The following is a 24,531-nucleotide window of genomic DNA, read 5'->3' as shown; positions in this document are numbered from 1 at the left end:
GTGGTCCGAGTTTTAATTGTTCTGTATCTTCTGCCAGGAGGCAACAGTCCAAAAAGATTGTAAGCAGGATGGGAAGAGTCTCTGAGAATGTTATGCAACTTCCTCAAACAGCGAGCTGCGGAGATGTCCTCCAGGGCTGGTAGCTGGAGCCCAGTGATATTCTGGGCAGTTATAATGATTCTCTGGAGAGCTTTTTTGTCCGCTGCAGAGCTGCTCCCATACCATGCAAGAATGCCGTATGTCAGGACACTCTCAATGGTGCTGCGATAGTAGGACAGAAGTAGATGCTGAGATAGATTTACCTTCCTGAGCATTCTCGGGCAGTACAGCCTCTTCTGTGCCTTCTTCGCAAGTATGTTAGCATTCATGGTCCATGAGAGGTCCTCCGAGATATAAATGCCCAGAAATTTAAAACCACCAACCCTCTCCATCTCCTCGCCATTCATGTACAATGGTAAATGTACATCTCTCTTCCTCCTGAAGTCAATTATAAGTTCTGTAGGGTTTTTTTGGTATTAAGTATAAGATTATTTTCTTTATTTTATTTTCTTTCTTAATAGCCCAGCAAATATTTTGTGCCCATTAGGAAAGACTGGGCAAGCCTATCTACAAAACAAACAACGTTCAGCTCCAGAATGATGGGATTATTATCCTTTAAGGCAAAGCCATTAAAAGGCACAATAGGAATTACCCAACACCCTTCTAGAACACAGGTTCCTTTGTTGCATCAGCCGAACTTCAACCAAGCTTACCTCAGACAAACTCCTAGGATTTGTACACAGCCCCATGGGAGTCCAACAACAGCCAATAGAATACATGATCTTGCGCAGGAACAGGAAGTTCAAGGGCAAAGGCCAAGAGAAGGTTTAAAAACCCCTCACTCTCCTGGTTAGCTGCACCAGGATCATGTGCTTGGTGGTTCTGCTTCATCATTAAACCATCTTTCCAATCAGCCCCCCACGTTGCCAGTGTTTTTCTCCCAGCTTGAAATGGAACCAGATGGATATTCCTTCCAACATTATACCAGTGGGTTACGGCCGTTATGCCCCAGTACGGGCGTACTGATGCCTGCTGGGAGCACCAGGTACTGTTCTGCTTCAAAGGGCCCACCCACCCACCCGCCCTCCTTAACTGTATTTGACCCAACCAGGCCATTTGTGCATACGCATGCCGCGTACGGTGCCTGTGCGATGCTCCGCCGAACAGCTGGAGTGTTGCAGGGCAGTAATGCATGCACCATGCATGCGGTGGACGCCTGGCCTATAGCAGTGTACCGGTTGTGACGGGATCTGGAACTCACCACTGCACTATACAATATGTGTCATATTCTACTGGCTTCCAGAAGACTTCTAGGAGCAATTCAAGGTGCCTCTGATTGTCTTTAACGCTCTACTTGATAGAAGCCCGGATCTCTGCCCATCTCACCAGATATAGAAGGTTGTGTTCTAGGTCCCCTCTATCAAACTGTGTCATTTTGTGAGACCTAAGGAATGTGACTTTTCAGTCATGGAATGGGTTTATTGTGCTTGTGATGGGTTTATAGTTTGGAGTCACAGGAAGGAGAGGCTCTTTCCCAGAGAGCAAAGAGACAGTGAGCTTGGAACGTCTGGTGGGCAGGAAGAGAACATGGTTGGATTCCCCTCTAGCAATTCACAGAATATATCTACACTTATTGCAAGAAAATTGCTTTGGTTGGGTAAGATTTCTGTCTTTAGGTCAACAACAATAAGGGAACTACTCAGAAGTAACTCCATTTGTTGAACTTGATTCTTTGGGCCTAAAACTGCCCTGTGGGTCAGCCTCACCCCAACAATCTGGAGAATCTTGACATCTTGGACCAGTGGTGAAATCTAATTTTTTTGCCCACCGGTTCTGTGGGCATGGCTTGGTGGGTGTCATGTGACTGGGCAGGTGTGGCCAACTGTGAGCCTCATGATCGTCAGAAGCTTTCCCCTCCCCCACTTTTAAAGCATTTTTCCCCTGCCTATTCGCCCAAACTGACAGGAAAAAAATGCTTTAAAAAGCAAAGAAGAAGAAGAAGAAGAAGAAGAAGAAGAAGAAGAAGAAGAAGAAGAAGAAGAAGAAGAGAGGAGGAGGAGGAGGAGGAGGAGGAGGAGGAGGAGGAGGAGGAGGAGGAAGAGGAGGAAGAAGAAGATGAAGAGGAGGAGGAAGAAGAAGAAGGAGGAGGAGGAGGAGGAGGAGGAGGAGGAGGCTCCCCATGATCCCAGCTCAAAGAACCTGCCAGTTCCAGCAACCCAGGCCAGAAATCCACCATCTGTCCAGCCGAACCAATCCAAACCGGTGGGAACTCACCACTGCAAGGAATAATATCCTTTACATTATTCTGATCTTTCACAGAACTAGGGACAATCGTCCCTACCAGTTCAACTGATTCAGAAGATTTCATCCCTGTCTTGGCCTTCTGGGAAGCTATGGAGACCTGGCTTTCTCCTCATCCCCAGGTAGTAGTCAGGATGTTAAATGAGTCCAATGGAAGCATGGTTTGTATTGTGAGTATGTTATATGATGCCTCCATAATTTTAATAAGATTTTTTTTGTTTTGCTTACGGCAGTTTTAATATTACCGAGGTGACGCAAGTGATTAGAGTGCAGTACTGCGGGTACTTCAGCTGACTGCTAGCTGCAGTTCAGCAGTTCGAATCTCACCAGGCTCAAGGTTGACTCAGCCTTCCATCCTTCCGAGGTGGGTAAAATGAGGACCCCGATTGTTGGGGGCAATAGGCTGACTCTGTAAACTGCATAGAGAGGGCTGTAAAAGCACTATGAAGCGGTATATAAGTCTAAGTTCTATTGCTATTTCTTGTGAACTGTTGTTAGCTGCTCAGAATTGTGTATGTAAGGATGTATACATTTTCTAACTGAATCAATTTACAATTGTGTGTTTAAAATTTAACATGTTTGAAAAGACAAAATGGGTTAGTAACGCTTAAAAATAATTACAGAAGGGTCTCCCAATGCCATAAACCAGGAAAAAAGTCGGATATGACCTTTTCTGAAATTTATGTTGCCTGTGGAGAAAGGACTTGCTTAAAGTAATTAAGTCTTGACCCATTGGTGGAACCCCATCAGAGAAGATGCCAATATGGGCACCTGTGGTTGGGAATGTCAGAGTTTGGGATGCCCTCTTGAGAAGACCTTTTCTCTGAATCCAAGCAAGTGCTTCTGCCGCAGTTGGAAGCTAAAGAAATGTCTCTCTCTCTTGCAATTTAGTTTGAGAAAAAGCAATTTGTGAGATATCCCACACTTAAGTCATTCAGAGTTTTAAAGGTCATTACAGGACCATTAATTGTGCTTAGAATAAATTACTAACCAAGCCATTCAGAGCTTTCAGGACCATGCAAATGTAGTTTGTCTCTCAACATCTACCAATATTTTTGCAGCCATGTTATGTTGCCCAAATGTGCCACAATCTCCCAAAAAAATGGTCCTAAATGGAATAACTTGGAATAGCTTGCCATGTAAGGAACAAAAATGGTTCCCTCTCTCAAAGCCTTCCAGAAAATTGAAAAAAGCAGCTTTTCAAGAAGGCTTTTGGATTTTTAGGATTTTAACCATCACTTTTTCCACTTGATAAATATCCCCAACTTCTTCGTCATATTTTTCTGTTAGATGCTCTAAGTCTTCCAGCTTCTTCTCTATCCTCTCATATGTATTTGATAATTTCTGTATTTCTGAGAATATCTTTTACAGACTTAACGTTTCTTTCTGCTGTTGAAATTGTGCCATTATCTCCAGCTAACAAACACTGCTGCTCTAGCTTGGAAGGTTAACAAGATTAAGCATAGATTCACAATAACGTTTTATTTTCACTTTTCTCTGGTTAAAGATATACTTCAAAGGGACATTTGTATGCTTTTCTTCTTATCACTCTCTATAAACAAGCAGTGAGACTTTGGAGTCCCAAGCCAGGATAGTCAGTGAGAAAAGTAAGAGTGTTTTGTTTCCAATACACAAACTTTCCAGCCTCTGAGTAGCAGTGTTATTGTTGCAATTTTCTTTGTTTCTTTTTGTTTCTTTTTTGTATTTCAAGTTTTTAAAAAAGTCTGATTCTTGAATGTTAGGAGAATACCCACAGTAATGAAAGAGGAGAAGTTTAGTCCATAGGTTACAAAAAATAATAAAAGAAAAAAAATCACCATCTGTTCAGTCAAACCAATCCGAACTGGTAGGAACTCACCGCTGCAAGGAGTAATATCCTTTTCATAATTGTGATCATTATCATTTATCATTATCATTATCATGGGATCTGAATAACTTTTCTAAAGGCTTCAGAGATACCCAAAGAAGCTGAGCAGAAGACACGTGGCTCTTACCTCTATATAAATTTAGGCTTGCTTCTGCAGCATATATACTAAAATTGGAATAATACAGGTTAGCATGGCCCCTACACAAGGACGACACACATACATACTTGATTAGCATAAATTAATAAATTCTGTGTCCATAATTTATGCTTTTGTCCTGGCTCAGACTTTCCTGGAAAACACTGAGGCTATTCACTGTCTAGCTTGATGTTCTTGCTCCTTTTAGCCTTCCATCCACTGCTGGGGAGAAGGTGAGAACTGATTGACAGTATTGTATTGTGTTTTTCCCCCTTACTTGAATTTTGGGTGAAGAGAGAGCTGGGAGGAAGATAGCAGACTGCCACATGTGCCTTTTCAATCACTTATTTGAAAAACAACAGTTCTTATTGTTTGAGCTTGACTTTTTGCCTTTTGAGTTTCCCCGAAATCCTACAAATTAGTCATAAATGCCCAATTATCACCTTATTTTCAACATTGACAAGAAATTACATATTGGCTCACACACTGCCTGTAGAATGCTGAAAATGTCATTTTTAAAAAAAGACAAAGCCCGAACAGCCAAATAAAGCTGCAACCACTGTCTGAAAGCATCATTTCCCCTCCCATTGGAGGAGCCCCAAACGTTGCACAACCCAGAATTGATACAGCTTAATTATGTTTTTTGCCAGATTTGTGTCATCCAAGGGTAAAGCAACGACAGAACTTTGGGCTATTAAGGAGCTTTCTATCCTGTCTTTCCTTTTGAAAATTTGCCTGTAGAAATGACAGAAAGCTGCTTAATTATGTTGCAAATGGGCTACAAGATTAAAAAAAAGAAGCTGCTAGTCTCAGAGATTTCCATAAGAGGAAAGTACTTAACATTTGCATAGAGCTATTGGCCCATATTTCAGCTAGCAAAGTACTTTGATGGTAAATTCATTCCCATGCCAGGCATTCTTCTTGATGCCCTGGAGCAGTAGTAATGGCTAACCTTTTTGTTGTTGCGTGCTGAAAGTGCAAAGCAATGTGTGTGTGTGACCCCCTGTGACCCCCTGCCCCTGTGCATTTCCAGGTGACCCCCTGCATTCCCCCACCCATTGTGCATGTGCACATGACTCTCCATGCTCCCCCACCCCTGCACGTGCAACTCCCATGCATGTGCCCCCAACCCCCCATGCATGCACGCCTGACACAAACACACACACATGCATGAGAGAGACCTGAAAACCAGGTGCCTGGCAAAAGGCGGGCGAGTGGACGGGCACGCAGGCGCGGTGGAGCTGAATTGGAGTGATGGCTTGCATGTCACCTGCGAGGGCTCTGCATGCCACCTGTGGCATGTGTGCCATAGGTTCGCCATCATGGCCTTATAGTAATAGCAATAGCATTGAGACTTATATACCTCTTCATATTGCTTTACAACCCTCCCTAAGCAGTTTTTACAGAGCGTATTGCCCTTGTGTTAAGAACGCAACCCCCATCAATCCTTTTCACTGTGCCCTAAAATTGCAAGAACAAAACTCAAAGCCAGGGAAAGGAATACAGAAGCTGCTAAAAGTTCAAGAACACAAGAGAGAGAGAGAGAGAAAGACAGAGACAGAGAGAGACAGAGAGAGACAGAGAGACAGAGAGACAGAGAGACAGAGAGAGACAGACAGAGAGAGAGAGAGAGAGAGAGAGAGACAGAGACAGAGAGGCATAGAGAGAGGGGGAGGCAGAGAGAGAGAGAGAGAGAGAGAGACAGAAAGAGACAGAGACAGAGACAGAGAGGCAGAGAGAGAGGGGGGAGGAAGAGAGAGAGAGACAGAGGCAGAGAGAGAGAGAGACATAGACAGAGAGAGACAGAGACAGAGACAGAGACAGAGAGGCAGAGAGAGACAGAGACAGAGGCAGAGAGAGAGGGAGGGAGAGAGAGAGAGAGAGAGAGATCTTTATACCTTCTCTTGGGCTTTGAATTTGAGCTCATCCTATTGGTTTCAGTCAGACTCCCAGGGGGCTATGCAGTCATAGCCGAGGTTGTCTGTATCCCAGGCTTGGTTGAATCTTGTTGAGTGATGCAAAGAAGAGCAATTTCCTATTGTGGTTAAATGGCTGTGCCCTGAAGGATGTTGAGTGAGGGCTAATCCTATCACCCTGGATCTGAAGCTCTTTTGTCTTGTAGACAAGTTGGCACCAAAATACCTGCTGGGGCTGAACTTCTGTATCCCTTAAGATTTCTATTTCTCTTTTGAGGGAAATATTCTGCCTTTTTAATATTTCCTAGACTATTTCATTCTTCTAGGAGAGGGGTGGGTGCTAACTTTCTACAGGAAGATGGCTATGTTACCCCTAAGTTTTCTCTTTATTAGGCTAAACATACCTAGTTCCCTCAGCCATTAATCATGCAGTTGAGCCCCCAGTTCCCTTAGTTCATTGTATGGATTAGCTTCCAGGCTCCTGATCATCTTTGTTGCTATTCTCTGCCCTCTTTCTGGGGTCTGAGCTGGGTTTTTTTTGTACTGTGGTAACCAGAACTAGGCTCAGCATTCCAAATAGGGCCTCACTGGTGCGGTATAAAAAGGTAAAGGTTGTGCTAGTCGTTCCCAACTCTAGGGGGCAGTGCTCCTCTCTGTTTCAGAGGCAGTGCTGTCTGAAGATGTCTCCATGGTCATATGGCCAGCATGACTAAACATCAAAGATGCATGGAACATGGCTACCTTCCCACCAAAGGTGGTTCCTATTTTTCTACTTGCATTTTTACATGCTTTCAAAATGCTAGGTTGGCAGAAGTTGGGACAAGTATTACTCCGTACACTGCTAACCCTTCCAGTGATCTTGATTCTATCACTCTGTTGATGCAGCCAAGAACTGCTAGAGATTGAAATTGTGACTCTCTTGTTATAAAACAAGTGTTTCACCACTGAGCCTTTCTGATCTCTTTATTGATGTACCATATTTTTCGAACCATAGGACGCACCAGAGTAAAAGATGCACCTTAGTTTTGGGGGAGGAAAATAAGAAAAAAATAATCTGCCTCTGCCTACCAACATCCATGGTATTCATCTGGTAGCATCCTGTCAGTGCATGAGAGAGTTGAGGGCTGTTTGGAAACAAACAGTATTTGCTGTGGCAACAAGGAAGGAGACAGTAAGGAGCTTGATTATGGCTTGTTCTGTACTAAAGCTGCATGCTCTGCTGATATCTGAAACTAAAACTGAAAGTGAAACTTCTCTGCTGAACTACCATGTTGGAAAACCTGCTTTTGGTATTGTATATTTACTTAATGTCTTCTATTATATATAAAAATAAGTTATTGAATCCTGCTGAATCAGTTGAATCCTGCTGAATCAGTTACTGAATGTGATTGCTGCTGCAAACTCTGACACATCCTTGCAGCAAATAGCAAACAGCCAGGTCAGCTTCAGCACATTATTGCAGCCTGATTCACCATGAGCAGTTGATTGGCAGATGGATCAGCCTCCCAGAATACCCACAATCAGCTGTTCCAGGCTGCAGGGATTGCCACAGACCATTGCCTCCACTGTGTTTTTGGCTACATTCGATGTATAAGACGCAACTTTTCACCCTCTTTTAGGGGGGAAAGAAGTGCATTTTATACTTTGAAAAATATGGCAAGTCCTAAAATGAAGGACATTTCATTTTAGGATTGCAGTGACATTACTTCCCAGTCAGAATCAGGTTTATAAATGATGGGCAGAATTTCTTCCTAGGGTAGATCTAAGATCCTTTGAGAAATAACCCAAAATATTCTTGGAACTGTGTTCAGGGCTGTTTTTTGAATGTTCTCAGTTTATTTCTCATGCCAGGAGAATTTTAGCGCAAGAAGAATGTGACGTTGACCCTGAGACCTCCTGGTGGGCATAGAAGTCACCCCGGCTTCTGCACATTGTAATGGGGAACCACTGAGTTCTTTTCAGACTGCAGATATGCTCTCAATTTTTAGGAGAATCAATTCTTTGTTTCCACTGAAGTGTGTTTCCTGAGTCAGACTCAGTGGCATTTGCAGGATGTGAAGTGGAAAAATAAAGCATTTTGTCACGGAAGGTGAAACATTTTTTTTTACTACTGAAGCTTTTGACTATCTAAATTTCAGGTAAAAGTAGGTCAAAACCAGTGGCGCAATCCCTCAATAAGTCTATCATTTCTTATTGGTCATTTGCTTTACTAAAAATAATTGTGGCATCATAGCAATGTTCCCAGGTAATCTCCTCAAACTGTCTCCAAGGTCTCTTTCAGTGAAACACAAACTCTTTGCTCCATGCTCCATTGTTTTTATAGCTCCATCTACAAATAACTGTGTCAAATATTTTGACTACAGCAGGCCAATCAAGGATCGACTCTCCTCTAGATTCTCCTGTTTTCCCAATTCCTTGATACCTTCTGATGGCAAGAAGGTGGCAGAAGAGAGTGATGTTTCTCTAGTGCTTAAAGTACCAGGCTAGAAAGTAGGACTGAGTTCAAGTCCCATCTTAGCCATGAAATTCAGCTGGAGAGTGGTGGGATTCAAAAAATTTTACTGCCATTTCTGTGAACGTGGCGTGGTGGGTGTGATTTGGTGGGTATGGCAAGAGAAGGATACTGTAAAATTCCAATTCCCTGCACTCTTGTGGAAGGATACTGCAAAATCCCCATTACCTCCCCATTCCACTAACCTGCTTTCCAGCTCCATTCTCCTGTGCAGGGCAACAAAAGAAGACCCAGCCAATCAGCTGAACTTGGTAGGCAGCAAATAGATCGGGGGTGGGGCCAGCCAGAGGTGTTATTTGCCAGATCTCCAAACTACTCAAAATTTCCATTTCCAATTCATCATAACCTGTCAGAACCAGCTGAATCCCACCTCTGCAGCTGGATGACCTTGGGTCAATTTCTCTCTTCAGCCAAACTCACCTCACAGAGTTGTGGTGAGACAATTGGAGGAGGAAGGTATTTTGGGTATGTTCACTGCCTTGAACTGTTTGTAAAAATAATAAAGCTGGGGTTACAAATTATAGAAATAAATAAGAGAAGACAAGTCAACATAAACATTGTTTCCATCAGAGATGGAATTGTGAGAAATATGAACCCCACCCCCAAAAAAGGATATAAAAGCTGTCTTCCAGGTTCCTAATGAAAATGAAGTGACCATATTCAGAAATGAAGAAATAAGGTGATCCCAACACCTTAAATTTGTAGCTGTGTTGAGACAAAGAATTAACCTATGAGAGCAAAACTCTAGTTCTTTTAATCCAACCAGCTGTTTCATAATTTAGATGTATATCCTGGGGAAATTTTCAAATGGAGTGGAAGCAACAATTGTGTTTGTTGTTGATACTCCCCAAACAAATAATGCAGTCTGGTGTAATAGGGTGTTGAACTTGGACCAATAAATAGTTAGTCACCCATCAGGGATAACTTAACTGTTGATTTTCTGCATCTTTAATGCAGTCCTAGGCGGTATTAATAGAGAGATAGAATCAAAGTCACATGAAATGTCAATGCCATTTTATAATGCCTGGGCAAGATTGGAATATTGCATCCAGTTTTGGTATCCCACACTATAGAAAATATGTTGATATTCTAGAAAGCGTGCAGATAAGAGCAACAAAGATGATTCGGGGACTGAAGGCTAAAATATATGAAGAACAATTGCAGGTATGTCTAGTTTAAGGTAAAGAAGGAGTAGCGGGGAGACATGATAGCAGTGTTCCAATATCTAAAGGGCTGCCACAAAGAAGAGGGTGGGGGGAATCAACCTATTCTCCAAAGCACCTAAAGGCAGAACAATAAGTAATGGATGGAAGGCAATCAAGGAGAGAAACAATAGCACTAAAGAGAAATTTCCTGAGAGTTAGAAAAATTAATCAGTGGAACAACTTGCCTCCAGAGGTTATGGGTACTCCAACACTGGAGGTTTTTAAGAAGAGATTGGACAACCATTTATTTGAAATGGTACAGTTTCCTGTTTGAGTAGAGGATTGGACTAGAAGTCCTCCAAGGTTGCTTCCAATTCTGCTATTCTATTCTATTCTATTCTATTCTATTCTATTCTATTCCTTCCAATTCTGTTATCTGTAGGATGATGGTTGAGCTCAGAGGTGGGTTCCTACCAGTTCGCACCTATTCGGTAGAACCGGTTTGTCAAATCTACCGAACGGGTTAGAAGAGGCTCCACCAGTGGACCCGGAAAGCAGGCCACACCTACAGAAGAGGTTCCAAAATTTTTTTAAACCCACCACTGGTCCTTGGATATGATTATTCTACACTATCATGCTCATATTTATAAAACTCAGTGCCTCTGTGAAAGGTAAGGATGACTACTGTGTTTGTGGTGCAATCAGAACATTCCGTGTGTTGAAGTTATTTTAACACAAACCAAAGATGCCTTTTAAAAAACAAGTTTACATCATATTCTTATGCATGCCAGTGCTGTGTGTGAGGTAATTTAAAGTGGTTCTGACAAGTGTCGTCGGCATCTTCATATCTGGTCACATGGGTGGCAAGCCACTCCCATCCGGTCACATGGGCGGCAAGCCACTCCCACAAAGGAGGCCACACCCACAGAGTAGGTTCGAACAATTTTTGAAACCCACCACTGGTTGAGCTGTATGATTCTTAAAATCCCTTTCCAACCTTACCATTTTTCAGTCTAGCCTTAACATCCAGTCAACCAATGTTGTTCTTGCTGCTGCTGCTCTTGCCGCACTTGTTGTATTTTATTTGTAAATGTACACACCACTGTGCATCGTTCTGTCTAGAGCAGATAAATGTTAAGTCCCCTAGATGAGAAGCTTATCACTTAAAATGAAAATGAATGGGGACGAAAAAACAAATCAGTAGCAACGCAATCTATCCACCTAGATCCATTACATATGCTTACGATTACTTACAGTTCGAAACACAATTTCACCATGATGATAACTATTTCTAGAATTGTGAAAGTGAGGAGAAGAATCATCTCTCCCCTCCCTCTATACCGTTTGGCCTGAACAACAGTTCAAGTTTTTTACCATCTGTCCTGCGGTTCGCTCCATTCACTATCCTGTTGTTATTTTCTCTCAGCTACAGTTGCTTTCTTCCACGCTGAGTTTATAATTATCGTATTATTAGGGGTTAGCTATTTTGCCAGATTGGTAATATCATTTCTGAAATTGGATTCTGAGGGTCATTCTACCCTTTCTCCCAGCAACAGAAATGTCCTCATTTCCTCTCAATATTTGTTTTTTTTCTAAAATACACTTTGGTATTTGTCTTTCAGGCAGGAGATCATTATTAAAAGGCACCGTGCGCATTTCCAATGAAATTATCACCCCTTCTATTTTTGTCCTTTTGAAAAGGACACTGTTTATTGCTGCGCAGGAAGGGGAAAGAAGTCAAAGATTTAATTAAGTACAAATTCTTCTCCCAAAGACTTTGCTCAGGAACCTGTGTTCAGAATGAATGCTAAGGCTCTGGCAGAATGTGGCAGAAAGGGGCTATTTTTTTTAACTTGGATAGCTTCAATAAAATAAATGCATGGAAGTAGTAAGCTAAGAAGGATCTCCCTTTGGGATAAAAGAAAGGAGGAGGAGAAGGAGGAGGAGGAGGAGGAGGAGGAGGAGGAGGAGGAGGAGGAGGATTAACAGAGTTGGAAGGGACCTTGTAGGCCATCTAGTACACACACACACACACACACACACACACACACACACACACACACAAGGAAGCAAGAGACCCTACACCATTTCTTAGGAATGGCAGTCCAGTCTCTTTTTGAAAGTTCCCAGTGATGAAGCTCTGATGGCAACTTCTGTTCCATGGGTTGATTGCTCTCAATGTCAGAAAGTTCCTCCTTATTTCTAGGTTGAATCTCTCCTTGGTCAGTTTCCATCCATTGTTCTTGTCTGGCCTTGGAAAATAGCTTGAACCCCCCCCCCTCCTCTCTGTGGCAGCCCTTCAAATATTGGAAGACTGCTACCATGTCTCCCCTGGTCCTTCTCTTCATTAGACTAGCAATGGGTTCTGGAGGAGGAGGAGGAGGAGGAGGAGGAGGAGGAGGAGGAGGAGGAGGAGGAGGAGGAGGAGGAGGAGGAGGAGGAGGAGGAGGAGCTCTTGACAATTCCTATGGGCCAGGTCTCTCCATATCTTAAGATCTTGTACTACTTCTTTGAGTATGCTCTGGCTGGTGTCAACTTTGACACCACTATGTTCTTTGGCATCCTGGTTTCCTTTTGCCACTAACTTTTCCTAGCATAATTGTTTTCCAGTGAATGCTCCCACATGACATGGCCAAAATACGTGAGACACAGTTTTGTGATTTTGCCTTCCAGTGACATATCTGCTATTCTGCACTCCAGCCCTCGCTTGTTAGTCAAGGAATACGCAGAAGCTCAAATGAGTCAATTTTCTGAGGGGTCCTTGTTTTCTTACAGAAGTTTCATTACCCAAACTAAGTAACATTATCAGTGCTACTCACTAGCACTGATGATGTTACCTAGCTTGCAGGGATGAGATCCTACCAGTTTAACAACCAGTTCACTGAGCACGTGCTTCATGTACATGCATAGTTTACAGAGAAATCACCTTCCACATTACAGCTGGCAAGGAAAACAGCTGAGGCACAGCAATCCACTCTGCCATGCCAATCAGCTGGGCTTTGGAAAAGGAAATACAGGTGAGTATAGTGCAGGAGGGGTGGGCAGGCAGGCCCACTTGAAAGTCTGAGTGAACTGGTTCACTCCCAGCTGATAGTCGGAGCTACCAGTTCGCCCAAACCAGTCCCTGCTAGTTTGGGTAATGAACCTTTGCAAGAAAAGAAATGAGGACCTGGATTGTTGTTGGGGGCAATATGCTGACTCTGTAAACCTCTTAGAGAGGGCTGAAAGCCCTAGGAAGCGGTATATAAGTCTAACTGCTATTGCTATTGCTAAAAGAAGCAATCTTTGAGAGCACCAAGGACTCCTCATGTCAACCCTGAGCTAACAAATGTTCTCCTTTATTAGACTCAATTTTCTATCTGTCTTGCTTTTTTAAGGTCCAACTCTCACAACCATAGGTAGCTATGGGGAATACAACAGAGGGCACTAACCTACATTTCGTTGCCAGACTGATGTCCTTGCTTTTCCATATTTGACTCATGTTCAAAATTCCTTTGTGTCGCAGTCAATCTGTCATTTTATTTCTGGGTTGCATTCACCACTTTGAGTGATCTGTGATCCTGGAACGGTGAATTTTTCCACAAGGCAAGAAGGGAAGAGATATACTAGAGACAGAACAGAAATTTGACCCATTGTGCTAATTATGAAGACATCATTGTTTGAACGTTGAGGACGCAGTCAATCAAGGTGGGTCTCAGCCAGAGGTGGGTTGCTGCCAATTTGGCCCAGTTCGGCTGAACTGGTAGTGATGATTTGGCCTGGGTCTCAGAACCAGAAGCGACCCAGGCTGGCCATGCCCCCAAACCAGTTCCCTGGTCTCTTCTGCTGTTCCCCCATGTTTCTGTGCATGTGCAGAACAATTTTCACTCAACTGCACATGTGCGAGCAACGAAGTGGTATCAACTGGTACAGGAACTCACTCCTGGTCTCAGCCATAAGTAATCCCAAGTAAAGTGGATTCAAGCTACATTCCCACTGTCTGTTAAAGCTTCAACAAGAGGGGTGAGAGAGACAAGTTCTCTCTTGAGAAATGAGAATCTGCTAAAATATGGAGAAAAGGAGGAAGAGATTGCTTGTCTGGGAAAGTGTTGAGAGATTAAAAGAAACCGAAGAGAGTACTTCAAAAGATGGGCACCCCCTTCCTCTTCTTCAGAAGTGGGAAGGAGATTAAAGGTAAACAGATGCTCATTAAAACTTGGACTAAATGAATCAGTGGGGGGAATGAAAGGAAGAGTTTGACTCTCATTGGAAAATTATAAGCTGCAATACAAATTCTATGTTTTTGCAGTAGGAAAGAAAAAAGCAAGAATTAACTTCAGCTGCTCCTGCTATGAACTAAGAACTGTTGTTGTTGTTAGTTGCGAAGTTGTGTCTGACCCATCACAACCTCATGGACAATATTACTCCAGGCCTTCCTGTCCACTACCATCTTCTGGAGTCCATTTAAGCTCATGCCTCATGCTTCGGTGACTCCATCCAGCCACTTCATTCTCTGTCATCCCCTTCTTCTTTTCTTTCCCAGCATTAGGCTCTTTTCCAGTGAGTCCTTCCTTCTCATTAGGTGGCCAAAGTATTTGAAAGGACCATTAAGGTTCCTTAATGGAAGTCTTTGCTCATTTCTAATAACCAGCAGGATAAATCAGAAGCAACATGTGAAGAAAACATCCTTCCACTTCCCTCTATAGTTAGATATAAGTTTATAGAATAATTAGAACAGAGCCCCTAAAATCCATTGTTCAAGTGACAGTTTACTCATTGAAGATATTCAGTCCTGGAGTTTGCAGGACTGAATATCTTGGAATCATGGAAATATGAAAGGTGAAGTCTGTGTAAATCTTTTGTGGGCTCCTACTCTTTGAGGCATGCCAGAAATGGTATTCAGCAGGTCCTGGAAAACTGGTAGTGGAAATGTTGAATAGTTCAGAGAACTGGTAAATACCACCTCTGACTGGCCCCACCCCGAGTCCCAGCTAATCAGGAGGGAATGGGGATTTTGCAGTATCCTTCCCCTGCCATGCCCACCAAGCCACGCCCACCAAGCCATGACATACCCACCAAGCCATGCCCACAGAACCAGTAGTAAAAAAATTTGAATCCCACCATTGAGGCATGCTCAAGCAAAGCATACTTTTGAACCTACTTTGTCAATCAAATAACATTTCTGGCTTTTAAAAGTGTCAGGAGGTCGCCACGTTGCCTTGCTTTGCATTGCACAGATTTTTTATGGCCTGGACTCACTTATGTTTTTGGTGATCTATGCAGGAAAATGAGTTCCTCGGCGTCTTATAGCACTCCAACTAATGTTGGTGGCAAGGCTGAACCCAAATTATTTGGTGAATGGTGCTGGAAGAAGAAGAGTGTGGATGGACTCAGTCTCTTCCAGAGAATTTTGGCAAAACCTTTGGTGAGGATGCCTGGCTCACTTTCAATGCCATGCTTTCTTTTCTTTTCTTTTTTTTTTTTTTTTTTTCAGAAATAAAATATTTTATTCAATTTTCACATTCCATTTGCAATCATTTATATACAGGGTATTTACTATTAAAAAAAAAAGGGAAAAAAAGAAAAAAAAAGAAAAAGGGAATAAAACGAACAAGTAAAGAGAAAACACAACTCATCATTCACAACCCCACCTAACCCTTGCATCCTCCATACACCCCATCTACCCCCTCCAACTTTCCTTTCTCCCTCTAACACTCCCCTCCTACTTCCCTTTCCCCTCAATCCTTCCTTCTCCCCTTACTCCCCGGACACCCTCCTTACCTTCCCCTTACTCCTTCCTTACTCCTCCCTCTTCTTTCCCTCTACCTCCCTCCTTGGTGTATGCCTTTATTCGAGTGTTGTTTGATCTGATAAAAGTAAAATGAACCAAGGAAAAAATAATAATAATAATGATAAAAAAAAAAGAACCACCGTATATAAATACATTCTTGTTCTTATTAAAACTATGTTAACACCCCCCCACCCCACCCCCCACAATCCCCATCCCTAATCCTCCCGACTTCCCAGGGCCCACACCTGGCACTACCTTCTGTCTAAAATATCTTGTATACATATGAATTAAAAAATAAAAGTATATATCAAAAGAAAAGAAAAGCAGAGAAAGAAAAAAAAAAAAAGGAAAAAAAGAAAAGAGAAAAGAGAAAAAAGAAAAAAAAAAAAAAAAGAAAACCACTCTTGTATTGATCTCAGCCCCCCATCTTTATCTATGCTTAAATAGTATAAATCATTCTATCTATATTTTATTCTCGTCTCTTACTTCTTTGCTATTTACCCCAACCTTCTGTAGACTCTCCCGTTCCCTTCCTAAACCTCATGATCCCTTCCAATAAAATTTAAGCAGCGTGGTTCATGCCATATATTCAAATATAACTTTACAGACAAGTAATCAAACTTTCCCTTCTAGTAAAATTTAAACAACGTAAATAATCTTTCTTTACCCCTTTTTCAAACAGTAATTCAAAATAATAAATAACTTAGTTCATTCCACATTCATTTTACCTTCATCCCTCACTTGTCTGATATTTACCACTATCAAATTTATACTAGCATTTGTTTAAAATATAACTCAGAATGATTTGTAGCATGAATCATTCCACATATTCCAATAATACTTTCAGCAAGAGTCAGTTAACCTTCTATCTTAAGGTAGTCCCTTCTAACAGAGTTTAAACAACATAAGTCATTCTGCATTCTTTTTACAGTTATCTTCCCAAGCGGCTTCCTGTTCTAATAAGCTTTAAACAACGTAGATTTTGCCCTCTTCCCTTGCTTGTCTGATATTTACCACAAATAACGTAGTTCATTCCACATGCATTTTACCCTCATCTCTTGCTTGTCTGATATTTACCACTATCAAATTTATACTAGCGTTTATTTAAAAAGTGACTCAGAACTATTACAACCAACTTTCCCTTCAAATAAAAGTTAAATAGCATGGATCATATTCAAATAATACTTTCAGCAAGAGTCAGTTAACCTTCTATTTTAAAATAATCCCATCTAACAAAGTTTAAACAACATAAATCATTCCGCATTCTTTTAACCACTATCAAATTTATGCTAACGTTACTTTAGAATCTAGCTCAAAGTAATTTCACCCAGCTTTCCCTTCTGATAAAAATTAGTCCACTTTTTCTACCGGAGAGAGGTCTCAAACCCCCATTCAGTCCTCAACTTTAGGAAGTCTTTTGAAGTATCTAAATTCTCGATCTGCGTTCTTCTGCTTCTCTGAGGGAGGAGGGGCTGCCCCCTCCATCTTGCAGCCGCATGGCCAGCCGTTTGCTTTCTCCTTCCGCTTGTCTCTCCTCTCTTCCAAGCGCGTCAGGAAGTCCCGCCTTCAGAATCCTACAATAGAAATCTTGAGCCTCCGAAACAGAGTTAAGACGAAATCTTTGATTCTCAAATGTAACTGTAATACCGGCAGGGGCCTCCCATCTGTATCGAATCTGTTGACTCCTAAGCTCCTTAGTTAAAAAGGTGTAATTCCTTCTTGCCTTCAACATCTGAAAAGGAATATCTTTGAAAACAATCAGGTCCTGGCCTTCAACTCGAAAACTGTTATTATGAAACTTTTGCACAATCGCATTTCTAGATTCTTTTGTGGAAAAATGTATAATTATGTCCCTCGGGAGTTGTCGCTGTTCCGCTATCAATGAGTTCTGGCGATAGATTTTCCGAATCTGCCAATCAAAGTTAAGTCCCGGGCTTCCCAGCGCATGGCTGAAGGCTTCAGCAAAGGTCTGTTTCAAATCCTCTTGCTCCTTTTCACGGAATCCTCTGACTCTAATTGCAAATGCCTTCCTATTAAAATTTAACATCATAAGCTGATCTTCGTTATTTCTAATTTTTTCTTGTAAAATTTGAATATTGGTAGTCAAATTAAAATTAGCCTTCTCCAGACTTTCCAATTTGTTCTCTATTTCAGCAGAGTAATCTGAGAGGGCAGACACGGCTGCAAACGTATTCGCCTTCATTTGATTAACTTTAGATTTTAGATCATCATAAAGTTGCAATACAAATTCCTGAATTTCTTGTTTCAAGGCATTAAACATTTTAAAGAGATATTCCTGTGTTAAAACTTCTCCAGTAGAGGGCGTAGGAGACAAAGGCTGTGTTTCCAGAAAAGATTCTTTAAATTCTTTAGATACATTTGTAGCAAGACGCTTCTTTGATCTGGGTGCCATAATAAATAAACAAGTAAGCAGCGCTTCACTCCCCTCTATTTCCAAAGAAAAAGAGTTTATTTTGTTAAGGAGCAGTCTGCAGGAAGATAAACCCGGCTAAGTACATCCAGTAATCATCCACGGAGAGAAATCGCCATTTTGAAGTCTATTTAAACAAAGAAGTCTTTAAGACGAATGGAGCTGGTATTTAAGATAGTAATAAAAGCATAAATCTCACAGGGGTGGTACCCTCCCGTATCAATTCTAGCTTGAAAAAAACTTTGTTTTTTTGTCCTGGGGGGGGCTAGCCTGTCTGGGGCTGCCAAAAAAAAAAAAAGGCAGCTGAGAAGAAATGGCTGGAGATAAAAGCTCCGCTTCGGCTGGATCTAATCTCTTTCCACAGCCAAAAAAAGAAAAAGGCTGTGGCTTACGAATAGACCCTAGCCTACGGAGATATCCTCCCTGCCCCTTTCTTAGCCAAAAAGGGGTGCTATCTATGATCTTATTTAGATATACAGACCAGATCTCTGAGGAGCTCGGTGGAGCCCTCCTCGGCAACAGGCCACGCCCCCAGGAAGCCTATGCCATGCTTTCTGAAAAGGGAGGACCATTATAAGGAGCTGTATATGGGCTGCCTTTGAAGTTCACATAGAAACGTCTAATAGTCTGGAATAAAATGCCTGCTTGTTGGTGGAAGCTTTGCCATACGAACAAGTTACATCTGTTAGATATCATATACAATTTGAAGAGCTAGCTTGACCTTTAAAGCCTTACACGGTTTGGGTTCAGAGCATCTCCAGGACCATCTTCTTCATTCAATTTCTCTATGGAAAATCTATTACGGGTCCCTGTTTCCAGAAATCTGGAGGACTTTAAAAGTTGTTTTTTCTCTAGCATGGTTGATTTTCCCCTGGCTACAAATGCCCAGCTCCACAGACTATATATTCATCTCCTATTTAGCTCTGTCCTCATTTCCATTTAGTTTTCTTCTCAGAATTATAAAGCTGGTTTCTCAGATAGAAGGATGGGGAATAAGGATGGAAGTTTAAAATGGTGAGGAATAAGAAGTGAATCAGAAGTGTGATGGAACCATCGCATTGACTGCAAATTTCCTTTTATCTCACCTACTTTCTATGGTTCTGTTTTCTGAACTCTGATTTCCAGCACCGGAACAAAGCAAGAAAAAGTGAATCAGAGCAACTGATAAAGATGCAACTGTTGATTTTAAGCAGCCTGGAATATCATATGTCCTCCCTTTATTCTAAGGAGAGTTGTTCCAGGAGTATCAACTGAACTTGTTGAACCAATGAACATAACTCAAAAGTTTTCCTTCAATGTCCTTTTCCTTCAGACTTGAGGAATTACAGAGCAGAAACAGCCAGCAAATACTATATTTCAGGAGTACATCAAATGGTTCATTTCAAAAAGGAAATGTTTCAGGTGTAAATTTGATATGATTGTTCATCTAACCAGATGATGATGATGATGATGATGATGATGATGATGAATGATAGATAGATAGATACTCTAGATAGATGATAGATGAGAGAGAGAGAGAGGGGGAGGGAGAGAGAGAGAGAGAGAGAGATGGCGATAGAGATAGAGGTAGAGATAGAGGTAGAGATAGAGAGATCGAGGTAAAGAGATAGAAATATAGAGATAGAGAGAGATAGAGAGACATGGAGAGATGGAGAGAGATGGAGATAGAAAGAGATAGAGATAGAGGTAGAGAGATAGATAGAGAGATAGAGATAGAGAGAGATAGAGAGAGACAGAGAGAGATAGAGATGGAGATAGAGAGAGATAGAGGGATGGATGGATGGATGGATGGATAGATAGATAGATAGATAGATTAGATAGATAGATAGAGAGAGTGATAGAGAGAGATAAAGATAAACAGATGAGAGGAGAGAGACATAGAGAGAGTAGATAGAGATAAAGTAGATAGAGATAGAGTAGATAGAGATAGATAGATAGATAGATAGATAGATAGATAGATAGATAGATAGATAGATAGACAGACAGATAGACAGACAGAGACAGAGACAGAGACAGACAAACAGAGAGAGACAGAGATAGAGATAGATGAGAAGTGAGAGGTGGGGGAGAGAGAGAAGAATATTACAGAATTTGTTTTTATTCAAATATATTTTATTTTTAATAGCAGTAGACTTAAAGACTTAAAATTTGTAATATAAAATACAAATGAAAATAAAGACAATGGGAGAAAGGGGCAGAGAGAAAAGGAAAATGGAATAGAGTGAAGAAAAAAGAAGAAGCAAAAAAGCAATTTTCCAAATACTTTAACTGGAATAAGTTAAATACTAAAATCATAATTTCAATTTTACTCATATAAAAATATTACGTACCAACCATTTCTATAACAACAACATATTTGAAATATTTACAGATCCTTCACATCCTGGACATACATTGTTTCAACTCCTACTCTCAAGACGAAGCTATTGAGCACTGCACACCAAGATAACTAGACACAAGGACAGTTTTTTTCCCCCGAATGTCATCACTCTGCTTAACAAATAATTCCCTCAACACTGTCAAACCATTCACTAAGGCTGAATTACTATTTATTATTTATTACTATTCATCATTCCTGTCGCCCATCTCCTTCCACTTATGACTGCAGGACTGTAACTTTGTTGCTTGTATCCTTACAATTTATATTGATATTGATTGTTTCCTGATTGCTTATTTGTACCCTATGGCTATCATTAAGTGTTGTACTTTATGATTCTTGACGAATGTATCTTGTCTTTCTATGTACACTGAAAGCATATGCACCAAAGACAAATTCCTTGTGTGTCCAATCACACTTGGCCAATAAAGAATTCTATTCTATTCTATTCTATTCTATTTAATCGTCCAATCCCAAAATCAATTTTTAATTTTGAAGTCTTTCAAGCAGAAATTAGTTTCCAAGTGGAAACAAAGGTGGCAACATTCTTTTACTTAATTAGTGTAGTTAACCTGGCCATCTCAGCCATTCCATCATATTTTTCAATCCATTCTTCCATTGTGAGAGTTGACGCTTCTTTCTATTTTTCTGTATATAAAATTCTCACTGCACTCGGCACATATAAGTTCCAATTCTTTTTCCAATTCTTAATCCAGCAAATCTGAAAGAAAAATGTCTAGTTTCCATTGTATATCCATGTGAAGAATCTTCAGAATTAAAACTGGTTTCCAAGTACAATGATACTTCAATACTGGTCCATAATTCATTGTGGAAGGCCGTGGCATGACAAAACCGTGCTCGTCAAAATAGCGGTGATAAAATCGCGTCGCTAAAGCCGCGCCGTCATCACCACGCGTCACCACCGCCGCGACAACAGCGCAGCAACAGAAGGGCGCTTTAAAACAGCGCCGCGGCAGAAAGCCGATTTAAATTAAGGTAAGGGTTAGGATTAGGTTTAGGGGTTTGTTTTAGGGTTTGTTTTAGGGTTTGTTTTAGGGTTAGGTTTAGGGTTAGGTTTGGGGTTAGGTTTAGGGTTAGGTTTAGGGTTAGGTTTAGGGTTAGGGTTAGGTTTAGGGTTAGGTTTAGGGTTAGGTTTAGGGTTAGGTTTAGGGTTAGGTTTAGGGTTAGGTTTAGGGTTAGGTTTAGGGTTAGGTTTAGGGTTAGGTTTAGGGTTAGGTTTAGGTTTAGGGTTAGGTTTAGGGTTAGGGTTAGGTTTAGGGTACTGAGTGCTTGGGAATGCGCGGATTTGCCCTCTCCAATTATGTCATCGCGGTAGGGTCGCATTTTTCTTTAGCGCTTCGAATTAGTCTTTGCGCTTATGTCTCCGTGGATAAGGGCTTCGCGGATTTGTGGTGGAACCGTGGAAGGCACAACAAATATTAAAACTGGAGGGTACTGAGAAAATCACATGACTTACTGCATGACTCACTATTTCAGCTAGAAGAAATAGCAAGTCACCAAGCAACCAACATCAGCAAATTCTTCCTTAGCAATAGCAATAGCACTTAGACTTCACAGTGCAATATATACACAGCCCTCTCTAAGTGGTTTACAGAGTCAGCATATTGCTCCCAACTATTTGGGTCCTCATTTTACCCACCTTGGAAGGATGGAAGGCTGAGTCAACCTTGAGTCTGGTGAGATTTGATCTGCCAAATTTCTGGCAGCAGTACTGCACTCTAACCACTGTGCCACCATGGCTCCTTGCATGTTAAATACCAGGAGAAAGACCAAGTTTCTGCTTCAATGTACATTGAATACCGAATTTGTGTAGCTTTGAAGGAGTCAAGTGTTGAGGCAAGACTGTAGAGATAAAATTAGTCAGAATCTTTTCTTTAATCAAAGCTGTCAATTTTTGCCATCTCCTCCAACTTCAGTTCCATCACCTTAACCGTCCATACCTCCAATGTAGGTATTTGCGAGCCCTTCCACCTTTCTTGCTCATTTCTTTCTGTCATTTTTTTATAAAATTCAGCTTCCAGGACTAACAGAAGTCATGGTGGTCACATGGTGATACTTCTAGAATGGGGGAGGTCTTAGATTGTTACAACACAAAGCTTAGCCCACAAGTTCTGCGGCTGATTACCATTAAAGAAAAGCAAGACCTCAAATAAAACACAATTGCTACATTTGGGGATACTGTGAGCTCTGCCAAAATGCTTTCATTGTTTTCGTTATTCAGAATGAATGTTTAGCTTCATCAAATTCCATTCCAATTCTAATCTGGTCTCTTAATGCATACCTGAGGCTCATTTCTTTTTGAGATTCTATTATAAGTAAAAGGACATTTATTTTTTCTACCTAAAAGCAAAACAAGAAGCATTCTTGTTTAAAGTGACTATTAAAATAACTTTCTAAGTGTAACGTAACACAGAGTAGTTCTAGCAGGTGGGCAAGACTGAGCAACCTTGCAGAGGGCATAGAGACAAAACATTTTTAGGACTTGATTGTATTAGATTGGGATTCTTGTATAGAACTGTAGACTAAAAAAATATTCCAGAAGGAAGCGATGCCAAACCATTTCCTTACTGCTGCCAAGAAAGTACATGGACATGTTCAGCTCCACTCAAAAGACTCTTCATCTTCTACCATGTAATGAAGTGAGCAACCAGTTTAAGTACCTTGGAGAGCTCCAAAGTCAGCCCTGTTAGCTCAGTCAATTGACTGATTGATTAAGTGCCATCAAGGCATGGTTGACTCTTAGAGACCACATAGGTAGATGTTCTGCATGACTGCCAGCTCAACCTATTCATTATTAGGACAATAGAAACACGTTATCACAGCAGCACCTTAAAGCCAACTAAAAGCTTTTTCCTGAGACCTTTATAAGCAAACTTTCACTCATCTTGGAAAAACAAAATGGGTTGTTAAAAGTGCCTCATTTTTCAGTCTTAACTTGAGCAAAGAGGGTAAGTGGGATGTTACTCATTTTCTGGGTTGGAGGATAATGTCAGGCTGTGACCTTGGGCTGTAAGAATCCTGGGACTGGAATTGAAGTCTTATTGTCAAGGAACAATATCAGAGATAGAGTTAGAAGATGCAAGACCCAAAGATGCCTCTGGTGTCTCTGGAATACCACAGTGGTGGTATTCAGCTGGTTTGGACTGGTTCGGGTGAACCCAGTAGTGGTGACCTTCGGGTGCGCCCACACGCCCCGGCGCTATGCTGTCCTATTTAGCCATGTTTTCTAAGCTGCACACATGTGTGCAAGCCATGTGTGTGAGCAAAGGGCATGCATGGACGGCTGCATGAATGTGCAGAAAGTGCGTGCTCATAGTTTCAGTGTGTGGTGAACAGGTGGTAAAATTATGTGAAACCCACCTCCGCTCTGGTATACTAGACACCTGTTTCTGTAAAGGTTGAAGGAATGGCTATTGTCAAGGTAAAGATCAGTTAAAAGAAATCTGGGTTTGGGCAGGAATATAACATACTGTACGTAAACATCTCAATCAAACCCCTACCTAATTCATAGACCATAAAGAGAAAGAGGAGGTTTGTAAGATTCTCTTACTATAATTTTACTATTGAAGTAGTACTGGTCTACATGACTTGGTTTCATAATCTACTGTATCTTGAAGGGCTGAAAATTTAGCAACATTGGATGCTTTCATTTTTCACATTAAAATTGGAGAGTTGTTTTTTTTTACTCTTCAGAGTACTGCAAATTCTTCAACCATGTTTTGTTCTGCTGTGATAAGCTGGACCATTTCAGGCAACAATGAGCAAATCAGTCCAATGTTCACAGTTGGTCAGACCGTAGCTGGGCAAGAAAAGAACAAATGCACATTTTCTCTTAAAAATAGGTCTATATTCTGTCAACACACCACATGAGAGTATACTTTCCTCCTGAAAGATATACTACTATTGTTTTACATCACAGGGACTGGATTCATCCACTGGATTAAATCAAAACTAAATAAACTAGGTTATGGTCTCTCATGTTGTGCAAATAAGGTCCAATAAGACTTTCACAGATG

At 41.2% G+C, this 24,531-nt stretch overlaps 1 pseudogene; it reads left to right on the top strand.

The window, feature by feature from the left end:
* The first annotated feature begins 4,352 nt into the window (after positions 1-4,352).
* Positions 4,353-4,452, top strand: LOC116506878 (annotated as a pseudogene).
* Positions 4,453-24,531: the final 20,079 nt, after the last annotated feature.

This window comes from Thamnophis elegans, chromosome 3 (genome assembly GCF_009769535.1).
Source record: "Thamnophis elegans isolate rThaEle1 chromosome 3, rThaEle1.pri, whole genome shotgun sequence".
NCBI lineage: Eukaryota > Metazoa > Chordata > Lepidosauria > Squamata > Colubridae > Thamnophis > Thamnophis elegans.
The sequence above is the reverse complement of the archived record's forward strand: the minus strand, read 5'-3'. Positions and strand labels throughout refer to the sequence as shown.